The 20503-nt window shown below is 32.5% G+C and overlaps 1 pseudogene; it reads right to left on the reverse strand.

Annotated features, from left to right (window-relative positions):
• Positions 1 to 388: 388 nt before the first annotated feature.
• Positions 389 to 9544, reverse strand: LOC145059649 (ubiquitin fusion degradation protein 1 C-like; annotated as a pseudogene).
• Between the last annotated feature and the right edge of the window lie 10959 nt (positions 9545 to 20503).

Below are 20503 nucleotides of genomic sequence, written 5' to 3' on the forward strand. Positions count from 1 at the left end.
TGACACACAAATGCATATCATTGAAGCCCCAATCGTAAAGGAGGATGACTTGCATTTACGACACACATTGCATGTCATTAAAAACCCTGCCATAAAGAAGACGACACACATTTTTTTGTGTCATAATTTTAAGTGTTTTAAACAGTATATATTTTTAAAAGATTTACTAAGTCTTAAATTAAATAACACATTTAAAGTATTGTAATACAAAATAAAATACCAAACACAAGAATGATAATTCATTGCACAAAATATAATATGTCAAATCCAAATGATCATTTCAATGGTAAATAAATGTATCAAATTGCCAATATTGCATAAAATTTTATTATAGAAAAACAAAACAAACCATTAAAAGGAACAAATAAGTAAGTTCTCATTTGATAGTCTATATGACAACTTTAAGCCTTGCAACTTCAGCACTTGAAGATGCATCCATCTCAACCAATGTAAATTGTGGAAATTTACCAACCTTGCCGGTCCTCCCCACTTTCATATCGTCCAATTAGAATATTGCAATCCACCGAAAATCATTGACTTGGTCAAAACAAAAGGGAAAAAGCAATATTATGAAGACAATCCAATTATTAATAAAAAAACCAAATGTCACGTACTTATTGTTTTTTAAGGAGTATTTCTTGCCTGTAAAGGGTTGGAATTTGTGTTCTTCCTTCTTATATGATTCTTGTTTAGCATCTTTCACAATAACCTGCAATTCAAATAATCATTCATCCAATTACTTTCAATACCCTTAATTAAAAAACAACTAATCTTTTGCTATAAAAAATATCATACTTTTGGTTTGCATTTGGCTTTTGCTCAACATTTGACCCAAAAACAAGTGTCCCATATTGTTTTCTTGAAGTAGATGTTGATGGGGTCGAGCCATTGGCATCAGTAGTTGTGGACTCGGTTTGTACCGATGGTCCAACAACTGGCTCAACTGGTTTCCCATCTAACCGTCTTCTTGAACCACAAAGTGGACTATACTTGGGTATTTACTTAGTCGACTTGGGACATCCCAAATTTTCATGATCCGAAAAGAACTTTGATTTATGCTTATTTTAAAAACTATGGGTGAGCATAATAACCGACAAAACGAACCATAACCAAATTAACCAATATAACCGAGTCATTAAAACTGAACCATTATTGAAAATAATGATTCAATTTTTTATTTTCATTAATCGATTGATAATGGTTTGGTTTCGGTTCTTCTATGAAACCTACTCATAATAAATCCAACCCCACCAATTAACTTATATAGATTTAAAAAATATTTAATATATTATATAATCGGTAATATGTTAACTAGGTTAATTATGTAAAGAAATAAATGAATCGAAAGCTTTAATTCTTTAACGAGATACCCAATAAAGGAATTGTATTGAAGAGGTCAACAAACATTATCACATTCTTCTTCATTATCCGGTATCATACACAACATTAAATAGAAGATACTATCATATACAAAATTGAGCAGAAGGCATGTTCTCAAACCCCAATGCAATTGTGAAACATTTTTTCTTGCAAGTGCGAGTACAAATTATTTCATTGTTTTCATTTAAAGTAAAGTATTTTAAATGGTGTATATTTTATTCCTTTATCTTGCAATGATGAGTTTGATAATGATGAGTTTTTATGTTTTAATGCAATATAAATTTTGTATATATTGTTTGTAATTACATTATGTTGTCGGATTTGAATTTTACTCCACAGGTTTATGATATGAGTAATACAAGAACGTAATCCTAAAACCATTGTATTACCACTCCTTATAGTTTCATTATAGTTTGTATTATAATAAATATAACGCCGTGATTAATTGTCTATATTAATTATTAATCTTTATAAAATTATAGTGAAGATCGTGCACATCATAAGGCGAGGAAGGGGTTCATTATTTTCTATTTTTATTGTTATTTTTGAGGATTACGCTTAATCGATATTAACTGTTAACCAAAATCATTAAACTCTCAGCCCATTAACCGAACCCATTACTAACCAATACCCAATTGCTATCAAAATATATTAACCGAATATAATGGTTATGGTTCGGTTTTAACCAATAACCGAACCAAACCGCCCCATACACACCCTTATTAAAAACAGTGTAGTGGGAAATTTGTCCCATAAAAAATATTTACAAAGAAAATGTTTTTCATTGGTTAATAAAACTTGAAATGTCATAATTGATACAAAATCTAAGCACAAATGTTACCATTATAGGCCTTACATCAACTTATTGTGCTAATGGCCTAAACTCCTCGAATATCGCAATGGAGTGTACCTTCGTATCGCTACCTGTGATACAACGTAGCTTAGTGGGTCAAGCTTGGGAGCATGGTGAACACATAGGGTTTTCAGCTGACAATAATTTTATTTATTTTTCTCAACAAATAATTAAACCGATTAATCATTCTCATTATTCTCACTCTCTTATCCTAAATATCTAAACCCAAGAGATCAACCCTAAGGATCTCTATGAGTAGACAATACTGTTGGATTAGGTGTCTAAGCCCATAACTATAATTGGTATGTGCTTGAATTGATAATAGCATGATCGTTTTGGGTTGCCTTCACACGTACAACTAGATAGGATGATTAATTGAGAAAGAGGAAGAATTTATTAATTTGATTAATAAATTGGAATTAATTCTTTATTAATATGTTACAGAAATAATATAATAATTAGTAATCATGTTATTAGTTAATATTTAATCAAAAATTAATTTGGAATTAATTTTGGGATTAAAGGAATTAATTAATAGTGTAGGGACTAAAAGTGCAATTACTCAATAGTTGAGCAAAAGGGTCCAAAATCTTCCTAGGGGAAGGTTGGATAGTTTTTGGTATGTATATGTAAGATTAATCTTGAGTTTCTAGAATACCTTATCATATATGGATAATAAAAGGGGGTGGATAATCACCATAAATGAAATTAGGGTTAATCCATAGCATCCTTTTGCACTATATAAAGAACTCTAAGGCTAGGATTTTCGGCCAACCTTTTGGAAGAAGCTAGAGCCGAAAATTCACCTTATCCTCTCTCATATCATCTTCTTGCATTGTGTGTTTGTGATTCATTAGAGGTGCTACACTTGTGACACTAAGTTCTCAAGCTTCAAGATCTACAAGGGATTCATGGTTATTACAATATAACAATCAAGGTATGTAACCTAACCCTAATTTTATATGAATTTCGAAAATAGTATATCTCTCCTAGGGTTTCTCCTTTCGTGTTCAAGTTTACATGTTCAATTAGAGAAAACCTATATCCAAAGCATTAGGGTTAAATGCACATTTAGGAATTGTTGTTATGCTCAAAACCTAACAGTGGTATAAAAGCCTAGGATTAGTTTTCTATTGAATATGATGCAAATTTGAATTGTTCAAAGGAGAAGGGAACACAATCGTCATTTTGTTCATCGAACTCGACGAGTTGACATCAACTCGACGAGTGCATTGCCCAACTCGACGAGTTGCACTGTTAGATCCTGAATTTTCGGTTTTGATAATTGTTTCATGGATTGATTAGGATAATTACCTTAAATTCGTTTTAATTGCTTAAAATGGGATATTTTAATCATTAATTTTGTATCATCATCATGAATTCATGATTGGGTTAAGTTTTGATAAAGATAAAATTAATTTATTAATTTAATTATTAAAAATTTGACCTAGTACTTTTGAAAAGTTTTAAAAATACACCATTGGTTTTAAAATTTAAAATATAAATTAAATAGTTTAATTTTGAAATAGTTAAAATTTAGAGCCCTTGTATTTTAAAACTTTAAAATACACCTTATATATTGTAAAATTAAAAGTTAATATATATATATATATATATATATATATATATATATATATATATATATATATATATATATCTTATTTCGACAAAGAAGGTTGCCAAAACACCTCACGAAATGTGGACAGGGAAGGTTCCCTCATTGGCACATATCAAGGTTTGGGGTTGTGAATCTTTCTTAGACGAGAGACTCACGGCAAGCTTGAACCTCGAAGGGAGCAATCTATTTTCATCGGCTATCCATAGAAGTCCTTTGGGTACTTGTTCTATAGACCTAGTGAGAACGTGGTCTTTGTAGCAAGAAGAGGAATCCTTTGCGAGAGAGAGAGAGAGAGAGAGAGAGAGAGAGAGAGATAGATCATATGCAAAGAGGGTAGTGGGAGTGTAGTTGATCTTGAAGAAATTTAAGAGCTAAGCGATAGAGGAACCTCTAACACTAGCACTCAACCCAAGGAAGAAATTCATGTTGAACCTATTGACGAGTCATTACCTCTTAGATGTTCCACTCGAGTTAGAATGACACCAGAGTTTTACGATTTGCATATAACTATGGATGGTAATATGTTTATCAATGAAAATACACTGGTAAATTTGGACGAACCTTCTAATTACAAGGAAGCCATGGCGGGCCCTGAGTCTGCTAAATGGAAAGAGGCAACGGACAGCGAGATATAGTCCATGTATGACAATCAAGTTTGGAACTTGGTTGACAATATACCAGGTCGAAAGACAGTTGGGTGCAAATGGATCTTCAAGAAGAACACCGACATGGAAGGAAAGGTGCACACCTTCAAGGCACGACTGTTTGCGAAGGGCTTTACTCAAAACCCAAGGGTTGACTATGATGAGACCTTCTCACTGGTGGCCAAGATTAAATCTATTAGGGTTATGTTAGCCAGAGTTGCGTTTCATGATTATGAAATTTGGTAGATGGATGTTAAAACCGCTTTCCTAAATGGAAAGTTGGCTGAGGATGTGTACATGAATCAGATGGAATCTTTTCTTTGATGAGAAAGTCAAAGAGTTTGGTTTCTCTAGAAGTGAAGATGAGTCTTGTGTGTATGTCAAAGCTAGTGGGAGTATAATCACTTTGCTAGTGTTGTGTGTTGATGACATACTACTTATAGGAAACTAAATTCCAACCTTATAGGAAGTTAAGTCCTGGCTTGGAAAGTGTTTTGCAATGAAGGATCTGGGAGAGGCTGCTTATATTCTAGGAATAAGAATTTTAAGAAATAGGAGTAGAAGACTAATTGGACTTAGTGAAAGTACACATTTGGATAAGGTTCTAAAGCGTTTTAGCATGGAGAATTCAAAGAAAAGGGAGTTAACTATCAAAAGTAATACCAGGCTGAGTAAGAATCAGAGTCCAAGTATCGATGCAGAGATAGCAGAAATGAGTCGAGTCTCATATGTACTCGCCCTGACGTGGCTTTTGCTTTGAGCATGGTTAGTCGATATTAGGGAACTCCGAAGTAAAGCTCATTGGATAGCAGTTAAGAACATACTTAAGTATCTGTAAAGAACCAAGGACTGGGTCCTTGTGCTTTATGGTAGTGATGACTTAAGAGTTACTGGGTATAGTGACGTCAGCTTTCAGACAGATAGAGACAACTTCTGTTCTCAGTCGGGCTGGGTGTTTACCCTTAATGAAGTAGCAGTAACTTGGAAGACTTCCACGGAGGAGACCATGGCTGATTCTACTTGTGAGCCATAGAATATTTCCGCAAGCGAAGAATAGAAGGAGGCTATACGGTTGAAGAACTTCATTGGAGATCTTGGAGTAGTGCCAGCCATTAAGGAGCCGATAAAAATTTTATGCGATAATGAAGGAGCGATTTCCTTGACCAAGGAACCAAGAGATCATGGTAGATCAAGACATATCGGCAGAAAATATCACTTTATCAGACATCGTGTAGAAGAAGGAAGCCTCGTTGTTAAGATGGTATCATCAGAGGAGAATCCTGCAGATCCCCTCACAAAGGGTCTGAGTAGGATTAAGCATGTTCCACACATATGGAGCATTGGTCTAAAGGATGATATTAGTTTTAGTGAGTAGATAGTTATTTAGAAACTTGTAACAAATAAATGTAATTGACATTTGATGATTAAATAATATAGATTTATTTATGAGTATCGTTTACTATCTTTTGTCAATTGTTTTTCTTTATGCTTCTTTTGCATGTTTTGCATCCCGAATAACTGGATTATTCAAACATCTACAGTCGATCATACTTTGGAAGTAAGTAGTGAATTAAGACTGTCATGAAAGCTATGAGAGCTACGATTGCTTATTAGTTTTTGAAGTCATACTTGCAGTTGTAGTTATGAGACTTATGCAAGTGGGATACTGTTGGATTAGGTGTCTAAGCCCATAACTATAATTGGTACGTGCTTGAATTGATAGTGGCATGGTTCTTTTGGGTTGCCTTCACACATGCAACTAGACAGTATGATTAATTGAGAAAGAGGAAGAATTTATTAATTTGATTGATAAATTGGAATTAATGATTTATTAATATGTTATGGAAACAATATATTAATTATTAATCATGTTATTGGTTAATATTTAATCAGAAATTAATTTGATTTTGGGATTAAAGGAATTAATTATTAGTATAGAGACTAAAAGTGCAATTACTCAACAGTTGAGCAAAAGGGTCCAGAACCTTCCTAGGGGAAGGGTGGACGGTTTTTGGTGCCTATATGTAAGATTATTCTAGAGTTTCTAGAATATTTATCATATATGGATAATTAAAGGAGGTGGATAATTACCATAATTGAAATTAGGGTTAATCCATAGCATCCTTTGTGCACTATATAAAGAACCCTAAGGCTAGGATTTTTGGCCAACCTTTTGGAAGAAGCTAGAGCCGAAAATTCACCTCCTCCTCTCTCATATCATCTTCTTGCATTGTGTGTTTGTGAGCCATACACTAGTGACACTAAGTTCTCAAGCTTCAAGATCTACAAGGGATTCATTGTTATTACAATACAACAATTTAGGTATGTAACCTAACCCTAGTTTTATATGAATTCCGAATATAATATACCTCTCCTAGGGGTTCCCCTTTTGTGTTTAAGTTTGCATGTTCAATTAGAGAAAACCTAGATCCTAAGCATCAGGGTTGCATGCACACTTAGGAATTGTTGTTATGCTCAAAACCCATCAAATACTACTTCAGGGAATCCGTAGCAATATGTGTCAATAAGGCAACCCTGAGGATGATAAAGTGACCGATTGAACAACTTTCCTTTTCCTTGAAAAGTATGATCATTAACACCACATGCTTTTGTTCCAACGGATGGTCTAGAATATTTAGTGGTCATCATCTATACTTTTTAGATGACTATTCCAGGTAAAACAGATAGTACAATGGATGGCGTTTCGACATTATTTTATTTTCCCAAAATTATTTTATTTTTCCCAATACCCTTCATTACCCAATACGAATATGATAAAGTAACTTATATAAGTAAAATCATGTCATATTATAGCATAAATTTCAAGAACATATAGAATTTAATAGATACTTTATATCTATGTGTGAGCTGCAAGTAACTATGCTTTCATTGTTAAAAGTGGATGCCTCAAAATTTTGGCAACATTTTTCCTAGGACCTTGATGTTTCCCTTGATATGACCTATGTATGATTCTTACTAAGTCTTAGTATGATATTCTACATAGATAATGATAGTCTAGATTCCTCAACAATCCCAATGTTTACACCAAGATCTATCAAGTATGGAATAACCAGGTAGGATCATATTGGAGGTAGGGTTCATTTGGTATACACAATATATTATTTGGAAATCCCAATTTAAACACTTCACTAAATCCAACCTAGACATCAACCCCATAAGTAGATCAATCAACATTTTCACATGAAATTAATAATAATAAATCTTATTTATAGATTCATAATAAGGATTATGAGTATAAATATAAGTTAAACTTGAAGCATAATAAGTGTAGATTACCTTACAGAGGTTTTTGACAAAGGTCAAGGTAGTTCATAGGCAGAACTTCACCCGAACACTTCTATCTCTTTGATGAATAAGGGCTTCGCTAAAAACTTCTAAAAATCTAGGGGGAAATTGAGCTAAAGTTACAGAGAATCGCAGAGAGAAATTGGGAAGGTGTAAGGAATAGAATAGGGTTGCACCTACTATTTTATAGATGTATTTTAATCATGTGCATCACGCACATAAGTCAATGTCTCCCCAACAGTTTTGTGCCACATGTCAGCTTCTCTGTAGTCCACGTTGCCACTTTCTAGAAGCGCGCCACATAAATAATAGATTTTGTAAATTACATAACTTCTTCATACAAGCTCCGTTTTCGACGTTGTTTATATCCACGCATAGATATTAACTAGTACTATAACTTTCACTTAGTTCACTTCTGCTAATTCTCACTTTATATTTAAAGTTGTATTTTTAAAGGTCTTATACTGTTAAAAGCTATATAAAGATCATAAATCTTCCATAAGACATCCATTCTTCACTGTATTTATATCGATGAAACTATATCTATTAGATCTTCAACTCTCATTTAGATTACTTCGGCTAACAATCAACTGATATCAATTTCGGTTTCTGTGTCACATACTGCTGCGCTAAAACATATAAAAATCACAAATTCCTCTTGCAAATTCAGATTTGAGTATTCTTTATATAAACGAGTTCGTTTTTTATTACTATGAATTTTGTTTAGATTATTTAGCATAAATAACCTTCTATCAAAACATTTACATATCATCGTGACAAATAATTATCCTTTTATTCCTTAATCATCAAGACCTATCTTGCGGGCATTACACGGTTCTTCTTCAACTTCAAATTTAAGATCAATTATCACAATTTTTTTTAATAAAAAATGAAGCAAAATGTAAAAGAAAGAAGAGAAAACAGAACTTTTGGTGGTGTCTTAGATTTAATAGTTCTTTTAGGTTCTGTGTAATCGAGAGGTGGTGCAAAATCTCCCTGACAATTTGTTTCAATTATACTTATTGCAACTAATGGTTTAGTTTCAACTATAACAATATAAAATTTGTTATTGCTATAAAGACAATGATAACAAGTTTGGGGTCAGAGTGAATTCACAGATTAATGAAACATTTGAGAGATAATTTACAACTTGGTGGATCTACAGCAGTGGCTTCCCCACTTTACCGCCAACTTAGTCTAGTTAACCACCAATTGGAAAGGGACCAAAACTAAAGTCTTCAAATGACCAGTTTAAGGCCCTTTGAAAAGAAAAAACAAAAAAGAACAATCAGAAAAAAAAGATCAAGAGAAAGTTGTAGTATAGAGAAGTAGACAAATGAGACTAATAAGCAATTTTTTTGACATAATATTGACTTTTGCAAAAAACAATTGATTTTTCCAAGTAGATTTTGCGAAATGGGTCGTTTTGATCATTAATCATAGAGCCAATAATATGCATATTGTTGCTTTTCACTACTAAAATATTTAGGGAAAATATAGAAATCACAGATTCAACAAACTCATCGGCAATAACAACAAGAATGTCTTACACTTTAGGATCGAATCTTTCATCTGGATCAATCTGTTCATTACAGATCCCCAAAAATGAATTCTCAACAGTTTCAATGGTTATATTATATGTAGCACTTCATATGAAAGAAACTAGTGAAAGGTGCTTACTTGAGCAACTATTATTGGAACTTCTTTTGCTTGTAATCTTATTACAAGGCTCGCTAATCCCATTTAATTATTTACTCACCTCACCAAGTAAAAGTATTAATTTCACTAAAATGAGAATAGCACCCCAAGCTATGATCATACTATCCAGAAAAACTGGGAGAGCCTGGTAAAATAATAACCATTTTAAAAGTTGTAATAATTTGTTTTAAAAAAATATCACCAAAATCACCTCCATTGCTGCAACATTACAAATGAGAAGTGTGTAGAGTAATAGATGCTATTTATTTTTTACCATAAGAAGTATCTTCTCTATACAGACAATGAAATAATACTCATTAGAGTTAATGTAAACATGAAAAATTTAAACTCTTGTATCCCAATACTAGACGTTATCATGTAGGTGTAGTAATAAGTTCTAACTTTGTAAGGAGTTAGTATATCCAGTAGTACCAATAAGTTAGCAAAAAATACACCATCTTCATTGGGGCAATATATCGAACACTTGGTGCTCTTTAAAATAAAAAACCATGACTTAGTTATGTAATGAAACTAGGTCCCATGAAATACCAGATTGTGGGTTCAAATTACCCATCATGAAGTTACATCCTACGTTCGGGGAAGATAAAAGAACAAAAGATGATTTTCATAAGCCAAAACTGAACAAAAACAATTAGGGTTTTCATTAAAACACAAAGTATTGGTTGTTTAATATACCAAAAAGACTTAAAAACAAATCTCAAGCAATAAGAGAAGTGATAAACAACGGACCTGAGAAGATCAACTACAAGCGAGACTTGGCTCGAGGAACATAGAAGATTATCGGCTAGGATAAGTGGAAGTGGAAATGATGGGACTAAGATGGTTTGTTTTAGGAAATGAAAAGGGATTTTGATTCATCCATAGAAACATTATATTGAAGGACTCCCCATGATCCCATTATGTTATTATGTTTCCATGGCTTCAAAGGTGATTACCAGATCGTTATTGTGTGTGCCTGAGTTTGGGAGGCGAAAGTGAAATAGAGGAATTGATGTGAGGAGGAAACACCGATCGATTTCCAAACGAAATTTTTGTGAAGAGATTGATGAAGAGGGGAGATATGATAGGTCGTCAAAAAGAAATCCGTGTCGATTTTGTTAAGACTGATTAAAGAGGGAAACATTGGTTATTGAATTTTTTTGGGATATTATTTCCCACTTCCTGATACGGAATTAAGGGCGAGCTTACTTAAAAGTTTATAAAATGACACTTAATTTTTGGACACGCAATAATGCGTGTCCTTTATTCTTCAAATTTTTTGAGAGCTGGCATTATTTTTAGGAGACGCATTTTTATGTATCATAAACTAGTACGTGTCATGGTTCATGTGTCATTAAAGAGATGTTTTCTAGTAGTGGTATGAAAACCCTATGTATCTCACGAAATTTTCCAACCCTTCCCAATCATTTTATATGCATCACTGGTAACGGTGTTAAGACTATTGAAGACTCTAATAGGATGTTGAGTGTGTAAAGAGAATACTTACAATAGTGTTTAGGACCTTCAGGTCTTTATACTGTAACATGTGCTATGTATCGATTATAACATTAGAGGTTTCACATTTTGAAACAATTATTTGTATTCAAGATGTTGTAATATACTGTGATTTCCCGAAAATAAAGATATTATGATTTTTTAAAGTGTAAAGAAATTTTTTTTCGGTTCTTAAAAATAGGGGATGTCACCGTATGCCCCATAGTTGTAAATGATTTGGATTTTATAGTCTTAGAATGCTTGATTTGGACTTACTTCCCATGCATATGGTTCTGACCCATTCTCACACATCAACAAGTTATTGGTTGAGATAGACCACGGAAAGAAATGCATGGAAGATTGGTGGTCAATGGAATCCAACAGAAGGGAGATGATAATTCTCCAGTTGCAAAGACGACTACAATCAGTTCAGTCCTAAATGGAATAGCCTTTGGTAATATCCATCTAGATCGGCTATATATGGATAAAACCAATCTCCTTGATGATAAACTGTAAGGAAGCATCTGGAAGACACAACCATAGAGTGTTATTACAACTAGTAAGAAAAAACGGTGCTCATGAAAAAGAAAAATCTATATGGCATGAAGCAAATTTCTATGTAGTGGTACTTAAAGTTTGGTAGCTTCAAGAAGAGGAGCGGGTTTAAGAGATGTGAGATTGACAATGGGTAATAATTAAATAATTTTAGCTCCTCATACATCATACTCATGTAAAATTTTAATGTCATATTGATTTCTAGTTCCGATACACAAAAGATTAATAAGCCTAAGACGCGGCTGGCCAGAGAGTTCAAGATAATGAAGGGGCAGCTAAGATGAAGAAAGTCCTTAGTATGGTGAACTTAGAAGATGAATTTAATATAATGTTAACAATGAGAAGTAGAAGTTGGGCATGGCTACAACTTCCTTTCCAATGTTTTAAGAGAAGGGTCTTGGTGAAGATATATATATATATATATATATATATATATATATATATATATATATATATATATATATATGTTAAGCTCAAATGAGAACACTATTTAATGTGAGAACGTGAGAACACTACTTTATGTTACTATTCTATTATGAATTTTGTATATACAACGATATGACATTATTCATCAACAAATATACGAACAATCACACATTAATATTCACATTAAAATTTTGTATGTACAACTTTATGACATTATTCATCACCGAATATATGAACAATCACATATTTAACATTCACATTAAATTTTACTAAATTACTACATATATATATATATATATATATATATATATATATATATATATATATATATATATATTATAGTAGAACATCAATATAAAATTGAATATATTCATATTATAATTACTACAATACTATACATATTAAATTCATAATAGAATAGTAACTTCAAGTAGTGTTCTCACGTTCTCACATTAAATAGTGTTCTCATTTGAACTTAACCCTATATATATATATATATATATATATATATATATATATATATATATATATATATATATATATATATATATATATATATATATAGAGAGAGAGAGAGAGAGAGAGAGAGAGAGAAAGAAAGAAAGAAAGAAAGAAAGAAAGGGAATATGATTAAGGAAAGTTTAGAGTTTAATAACATAGAACAGTAAGTTGTCTACACCTTCAAGTGGGTGATTTTTAGGGTGTGAATTCTTTTCAAAAAGCTCTATTGGTGAGAGATAACTCTGCTTGGTAGTAGAAAGGGTTGTTGGTGAGATAAAGCATGTCAAGTGCTAAAAAGCTTTATTGATGGCAGAATGCTTTGCTAGTGACAGAAAGCTCATTATGATGGAAGAAAGCTCTGCTGGTAAGGAAAAGCTATGTTTGGTAGCAGAGAGCTCTTCTGGTGATAGAAAGCTCACTCACGAAGGAAGAACCTACTACATGACATTCAATGACTACTTAAAAATTAGGGCATTCCCTTCACGGTATAATTATGGGTGGGTTTGGCCCATAAGAATTTGGATTTCCCATGATTTTTTATAAATACGTACATATCTCCACCAAAATTCTTGTGTAGAAATTTCAAGAGAACACATCATTCTGAGGTTGGGATCACATCCTTTGGAGTAGTTTATAATAAAGAGAGATTATTTTGTTTTGAGAGCTCAAGTGAGCTTTGTGAGTGATTGTAAATCTTCTTGGAAGTTTAATAAAACCTTCTCTCCCATGTTCGCCTGTAGATGTAGATCTAATTGGCCGAACCACGTTAAACATCTTGTTTCTATTTTGAAGTTTTTCGTTTGTAGTTTTTTTAGATGTTTTACTTTGCGAGTTTCTTCGAAGTTTGTTTATCATTTTGTATGAAGTTCTTAAATTGTTTTATTTAATTTTAAGAAATTGGTATCAGAGTTTGACAAGTGGTATTAGAGCTCTTCTAATTCTTGACATATGATATCTGATTCCAAACATGTAAATTATTAAACATTAACTTTTAGTGACTCAAATTAAGTCACCTATGTGATAGAGAAGTAGAGTCGCTTCATATGGAATTGTATGGTGTACAAATAGAAGGAGCTTATATAGAACTATACAAGTATCAATGACCATAACATACACACTACTGAATATTTTAAACCAAGAAGAGTCTAGTGTGAAATATGCTAAACATTTACACAAAATGCAAAATAGTTCAAGGACATCGAGTCTATTGGTTAGCTAGTAAAAGAAATGTATATCCTAATGGAATGATTAAGGATAACACTCACCTCTCTATGTACGGTTCAAATGTTGAGAATTATATATGTACTTGATGTAAGGGATTTTTGAAAAAATGGAATTGTTCCCACTTTGCGCCTGAAACAAAGTTGAGTAATATCTATAATTCATAAAAAATTTGTAGGTTTATGCATACCTAGAAAATAACATTCATTTTGATATGTCATATACTTCAAATGGAATTCTTGTAGTGGTGTTGATTATGATGGCATGTGCGGAATAATAAAGATCTAGTGAATCATCATACAAATCATGAACACATGGAGTAAATAAATCTTTTAAGATCTCATTAGTTTAATTAGAAAGAGTACAAATGGGTTTGCTAGTTTCTCTCTCTAAAACTAATGCTCTCCAAATGGTTCATTACATAATGGGAGTCACTCACTTCCTAATTATAGGAAAGACTCAACCTATTTACACATACAAGAGGGTAAGCCATAACACTCCACATGTTGCTAAAGATAGAGATTTGTCCCACAAATTATGAGAATGGATGTTTGGGCCACATTATATATTGTAATGTTTGATCAAGTTTTGAATAAAATAAACGTATTAACACTCTTTAGTAATCTATACAAATTCCACAAATAATTGAAGAAACATCTTATTTATTAATTATATGGATTTATGTACCTAATAATTAGTTAATGTTACATATTTATAGTTAATTTTATAGTCATAAAGGAAAAGAATAACACACAAATTCTCTAAAGAACAAACAATGAACATATGATCATAAGTTGTATGTTCTTTAACACCATGAAAGAGAAATAATAGGTGTGGAATGTTTCACGGTAAGTTTTAGGATTTTTTTTCTTAAGTCCGATGGTCTTCAAGAATTACTTTGGCTATTAATATCCTAGTAGATGCCCAATAATATAGACAAAATGTATTTTTAAGAAAAATATGTTTTACAAGTGTCTTAGTCGATATGTTATTTACATATATTTTAGATTTGGGTAATATGATTCTTATGTTTTTGGGTTGCATTGTCTGGGTCTGGGGTTTACATGAATGTTAACATTTTGTAACAAGTTTCACCTATGGCAGAAAAAAGTCGCATAGACATAGACAACATAATTCTTCCTTTCATTTTTGTTGACCACAAAATTTGGAAGAGTTATACAAGCATAAATTTATAGTCATTTTATATGTTTATGCATATCTATACAATAACATTCATTTCTACATGTCATACGTTCCAAATGAAGTTTGTATGAATAAGATGTTGATTATCTAAGTGTTGTTCTTAAAATAGATGTTGTAGAAGATAAAGATTTGTCCCATAAAGTATGAGCATGTGTTGTTCTGAAAATAAATGGTGTAAAAGATAAAGATTTGCCCCGCAAAATAGGAGCATGTAAGTTTGAACTAATTTATATGGTATGAAATTAGATGAAGTTTTGAATAAAATAAAATTGTTAATGCTCTCTTGAAATGTACACAAATGACACACATAAATTAATAAAAACAAAAAAATTACTCATTTTTTTTTCAAATTCCATAACATCTAGATATTTATTATATGACGTATTATTTATTACTTATACAGATTTATGTCCCTTATAACTAGAATTAATGTTACGTATTAATAATTATTTCACTACAAGGAAACAAGACATTAGCGGCGACAACCACTATTAACGTCGACAACTAATGTTGTTAACGGTAATAATGTTTGTTGCTACCAATGCTAAATGGATCAATCCACATCAATGGTATGTTGTAAACCCCATCCTTTCAATTGAGCTTCAAATTCACTAGTTGAGAATCCGTTTCGCATATAACACAATAACGGTGACACCAATACCGGTGACAAATGTTGCCGCTAATAGTTGAAAAAAAGATGCGCAAATATTTCCATTCATCAATGTCTCCACAATTGGCCTAAGTTGCTTCTAATAATAAACCCGTCACCACTATTTCATGTCGCCGCTATTGCATCTCATAGAAAAACCCTTTTCCGTATGTACTTTTTCCATGTTGTTTCCCATTTCACTATGGACGTTTGCTTTGGTGATTTTCTTTTTTGCGAGGTTAATTACTCCGATTGAGGTCAAAGAACACCACCCCCACTACCGTCAACCACCAACAAGTATTACCATCGACAAATCTCCGACAACTTCAAGCTTTTTTGGTGACAAACCTTTTTCGGCGACGAAATAGGTAAGTTTTTAATGTTTCCCTTTTGTTTTCTCCTCTCACCACTGATATGTGTGGTTTTTTATGATTTGATTAGCCACTCTGGATTTCTGGAAATCTATGGGGTAATAAAGACTCGCCAGAATCCCGCTGGAGATTGTCGAATTTCTGTGTTTTCCACCTGAAAATCTTGAAGACAACCATCATAGGTTAGTTTCTCAGTGCTCTCATATTTTTTATATGCATATGTGCATTTGTGTGTGTATTTGTTTATAATATTTTGTATTTGTGTATAAAATATGTAGTGTATTTATTTATACAATGTATGTGTATTTATATATGCAATGTGTTTGTGTATGTATACGTGTATTTGTGTATATAACTAGTGATATCTGTATATAATATATATGTATGTTCATTTGTGTATATAATGTATACATGAAAATTGGAAATTATGTTTGTATATGTGTATTTGTATGGAAATAGAAAACAATGTATGCAATTTGGAATGTATATGTTTATGTCTATGCAATTTGGAAGATGACTTAAGTTTTAAGGCTTAATCATTAAGGACTTAATTAAAAAAAATCTAACTAATAGTAACTTTTATTTGTTGTAGCTTAAAAGTTTGTTTTTGTTTTGAATTATTTGTTTATAAGATTATGCATTAGTTATGTAATTATTATGATTGTATGTTTAATAAAATTTCTTACAACTTCCATTAGGCAATCCCTAAAAAATACATAATGTGTAAAGTAGAATGCTATAATAGGAAAAAAGGAAAAAAAATGTAAGAATGCTTAATTGTAAATATTTCTTACAATGTAGAAAAAGGACTTCAAATAATACCAACTTAATTAGGCAAGCCCTCAAAAGTACACAATGTGTAAAATAGAATGCTATAATAGAAAAACAAAAAAGTAAGATGCTATAATTCAAAATGTCATCTAAAATACAATACTACAGTAGAAAATACAACAAAATATAATTGTTTAAAGTACAATGCTATAATAGGAAAAACTATTATACTATAAATAAAACGAATATGCAAAAGTACAATGCTCAAATAGAAAAAACAATATAATTTTTAAAGTACAATGTTATTGTAGAAAAATTGAAACGTAATCAAATGCCATAAATAACAAAAAATATTTTAAATTACAATGCCATAATAGGTAAAAAATATAATACTAGAAATAAAAAATATATGAAAAAGTACAATTTTCAAATAGAAAAAACAATATAATATTTTAAGTACAATGATATTATATAAAACTTAAAACAAAATCAAATACCATAAAAACAAAAATATAAAAAAGTACGATGCTATAAATAACACAAAATATCTTCCAAATTCTATTCATTTGTGTGTCTTTTTTTGTAATCATCACGAGCTTAGAAATATCTGCCTGAAATTGATTTAGAAATTAATTCCTTGCTATCCCTGTTTTGAATTGATTTTTGATTACTTTATCTTATCTAGGATGTGAACATGTATCATCATGTACTTTCAAAACCTTCCTAAAGTTGATGATCTTGACGTAGAGAGTGTAAGTGAAGTTCCTCCGTTAACCGGTAGAGTCAACGATGTTTCTGATTGTGAGATTGATTATGCTGAGAACAATCATGATTATGATAATAAAGGAGACACTAAAGTATATGAGGTAGATTCTGATTAGAATCATTCTTTTGAAATGTGTATTTGTAATAGAAACTTTATTTGGATTCCTAGTTTAAATAAATATGTTTATTCCTATGTAATGTGTATTTGTAATAGAAACTCTATCTGTATATCTTATAATTTTTCAGGTAATGGCGTATATTTGGATCTTGTATCTTTACACCATGGTTGCTGTTATGGGTCGCAAATTGAGGGTGAAGGAGCCGAGGATCCACCACACCCAGGCAGTAGAGGTCCAGGTCAGCATGAGTAGGATGGTAAGTCTTGTTATGATTTTTTATTTACTATAAATTACCATTACTAATAATTGTTAATTATATTTGTAGCTATTCTACCGAAGAGAACTAAAGGAAAAGCAAAAAGTATTAAGCTCGAAAAGGCGCTTTTAAAAAATAATTGCAAACCAATATACATGGACCTTGATTGGGATATTACATATGATCCCATAGTAGAACCTAAAGACGTGTTTTCATGTGATATTGGGAAGATAATGTGGCGATTAGTCCCTTTTGATAGAAGAAGTTGGAACAAAGTTTCCTTTACACTACAAGATATAGTAAATCAACATATCCGTGTAAATTATTTATATAAGAATATTTTATATGTTTACTAGTTTTTACTTAATTAACTTTTTTGCTTTTGTAGAAAAAGTTTGATTTGGATCGACTTTTCCTGGATCCAAGGAGTGCTAGGTTGTTAGAGAGTATTGATGCGACTTTAAGAAAGCATTTTAGAGATCGTAAAGCTGACGCCAAATAACTTTTTTGAAATTCAGAGGGTATGATGATATCCCGAGAGTATTAGTCATCCCCGAAAGACATGGATAATGATAATTAGGAGAAAGTGTTAGAGTATATCCAAACGGATGAACACAAAAAGGCTTTGGAAAGAAACAACAAAGTATGTGAACATCAACAATATGCAAACCTTGGGGGGTCGAGCTCGTATACTAGTACTTGCTATAAAAAGGTGTGACATCCCCAAAATCTCGGCCAGAAAAGACCGATTTCATTTATGCTTTTTAAACATTTTCAGAGTAAATCCGTTTGATTTTAAAAGAGATGCGGAATTTGTTCCCAAAAACAAAACATGATAAAATAGATATTTATCAAAACATTTCATATAGAAATATGATTTCATTTCATACTCAAAAGTCGGGATGTCATGTTCCGATATAGATCATAAAGCATAAACGATAACATTACAAGTCGTTCAACAAATATACACATATACAGACTTGTAAACAAAACAACTTGATGTTTCGCCCATCTTAAGCTCTTGCGCCACTTCCTGTAATACAAATCAACTGAGTGGGTCAGGCTTGGGAGCCTGGTGAGCATATAGGGTTTTCAAACCCATAATAATTATATTTAATTACAACAATCAACAATAAACCCGATTACCCATTCCCGTTATCCTCACCTTACGTTCCTAAAAATAACGTCTATTATAAGGAACTTATTTCAGGATTTTCATCGGGACGGACATTACTGCAGAGGGGCTTCCTCAACAATAAGTGTCCTAAAGGCAACCATGTGGGGGATAGAGTACACCGGTGAACACGTCGTTCACAACACCTACAGGTAATGAGCCTGCTAGTGTTCCACAGGACAATCTAGAATAGTCCGTGGTCGTCATCCATACTCTGCTGAATGACTAGAATAACACCAATAACACCGAGGCCTCTCATCTGTTTATTTCACACCAATTATCTACCCATGTTCTACCCAACATATTAGTAGATAAAAATATACATTTTTATACATTGTTTAAAAAAAACCTGTATAGCATGCTTTAATCAATACATATTCCACATAACATATGAGGCATACACACATAACACGTATTTCATAGAGAATATACATTCACACATATAACCACAAAATATATACACGTAGCACGTATTTTATATTAAATACTTCATAATATTGCGTTGGAGAGAAAATAACTACACACTCACTTGATCAGAAGATGATCCGACAGCACTACGGCTTATAGAAGTAGTATCTCTCCGTAGATCTGGAAGATCTTCACAAAAACCGGGCTCCTCGCGGGCAGGGCTTCGGCTCGGGAATAACGCTCTTCGGGATCCTCGGGGCTTCGGATCTTGCTTCGGGGCTCGGGAATAATACCGGGGCTTCGGGGTACAAATGGCACGCAAATCGAGGCAAAAGATGAGAGAAGATGAAGAATTTGTAAAAGAAAACTCGGCTGCTTCGGACCTCCTTTTATAGGTGCTGAACCCACGCACGTACGCGGGGCGTACGAGGCTACGCGGGGCTTACGCCTCGGTGGTCGTCAGCGCTTACGTCGTCGGGCCCTCTACGTCATTGCTTACGACTTCGGACTACTCGAGTGCACCTCGCTGTACGCGGGGCGTACAGCAGTACGCGCTGCGTACTTCGGATAGACCGCCTTATCCTTCTTCGGATAATATCGGAGGTTAAATAAAAATAAATATTAAATATTTATTAAACTTCAAAAATTCATATCTCCTTCATACAAACTCCGTTTTCGACGTTCTTTATATCCACGCGAAGGTGAGACTAAGCTCTACAACTTTCGTTTAGACTCCGTCGGCTAATTTTGACTTTTATTTTTATTAATTATTTTTTAGAAGCCTCGGACAGGAAAACTTCGTTATAAAATCATAACTTCTTCGTCCGACGTCCGTTCTCGCCTATCTTTACATCGTTTCGCTACTAACAACGAGATCTTCGATTCTCATTTAGATTGTTTCAGCTAGAAATCGCTCGATCTCAAATCAAGTATTCGGGCTGCATACTGCCACGTCGAAACTTCAGAAAATCATAACTTCATCATACGAAGTCAGATTTGGGCGTTCCTTTTACGCACGCTCTCGGTTTAACGAAATCTACGACTTTCGTTTAGATCGCTAAGGCTAAATGTCTCTCTATCTTAAATTCATG

This window comes from Lactuca serriola, chromosome 6 (genome assembly GCF_051521515.1).
Source record: "Lactuca serriola cultivar US96UC23 chromosome 6, Lser_US96UC23_V15, whole genome shotgun sequence".
NCBI lineage: Eukaryota > Viridiplantae > Streptophyta > Magnoliopsida > Asterales > Asteraceae > Lactuca > Lactuca serriola.